Here is a 1,193-nt window from a genome sequence, read left to right on the forward strand (position 1 = left end):
GCACTACGAATGCCTCGTAACAAGTAAAGAAGCCCTCTGGGGGACTACTAGCGCATTCTCCTTGACAAGGAACCATGAATTCCACCGCGTTCGAAATATGGTAGAACGACCGCATAACCTCGAGGAATTCACTAGTACTCCTACTCGGCGCACCTGCCTCCACCGGGCGATGGTTCATGACCGGGAATGATTTTTCTTTGGGAGACGTGATCGAACCGTAACACGCCACCCACCATGCCTCGTTCTCGGCTGGGTCTACCGAATGAGGAACGAATTCCATCTTCGGCACTCGAAGCTCCTCATAAACGTTCGCGGGCAAGGATCCTTTCTTCGAACTCCTCTTCTTACTCGACGTCTCGTGTTTTTCTTTTAAAATCAGGAAGGAAGTGATAAAGAAAAAAGGGAAAGAACTTTTCAAGAAAAACCTCTCTATGAGAATGAGTAAGTGTGAAGATTGTGAAGAAATTACTTCCCTTCTTATAGGCATGAGAAATTACTATTTCCTTGCGGACTTTTGGACACAAACTTCGCCCAAATACACCAATCTCGTCCGAACACGCCATACCGCGCATTGGGACCTCGCTAGAAATCCACGTTCCCAATGAGCTGGGGGGCTAACTGTTGGGTCGAAAACGGTTACGACGAAGTTAACGTCCAAATCCCCGGAGAAGAAAAATTCTTCGCCAAATACTTTTTCGAAATAGATTCTTCTTTACGAAAATCTTTGCGGAAGAAACGCGAATCATCGGACAAGAGCCCGAGAAGGATCGTTACGCAACGACCAAACACGTGCTCCGCTCGGTCGCTACGTAGCGATCGAATTCGAGCCAAAGCTCAGTCGCTACGTTGCGACCAAACGTCCATTCTGCTCGGTCGCTACTTAGCGACCGAGCGTTTGCTCGGTCGCTACGTAGCGACCGAGCTTGAACCAAAGTTTGGTCGCTACGTAGCGACCGAGCTCTTCCGAAACGTTGATACGACATCAGTCCATGCATTCTTGTCTACCCTTCGATGCTATCTCCCGAATACCATAGCGAACCCATCTCACGTACCCCGCCATTTCTAAGATTATCAATCAAACTTTACCGTAAAAAACCGCGGAAAGTTCATTCTTTATCGAAAGAAGCCATAATAAACGCTTCGAGTCGAAAGACGGCCCAAAGGGACCTAAGACATGACTCGAGGCCCAACTT

This window comes from Brassica oleracea, chromosome C1 (assembly GCF_000695525.1).
Source record: "Brassica oleracea var. oleracea cultivar TO1000 chromosome C1, BOL, whole genome shotgun sequence".
NCBI classification, from domain to species: Eukaryota; Viridiplantae; Streptophyta; class Magnoliopsida; order Brassicales; family Brassicaceae; genus Brassica; species Brassica oleracea.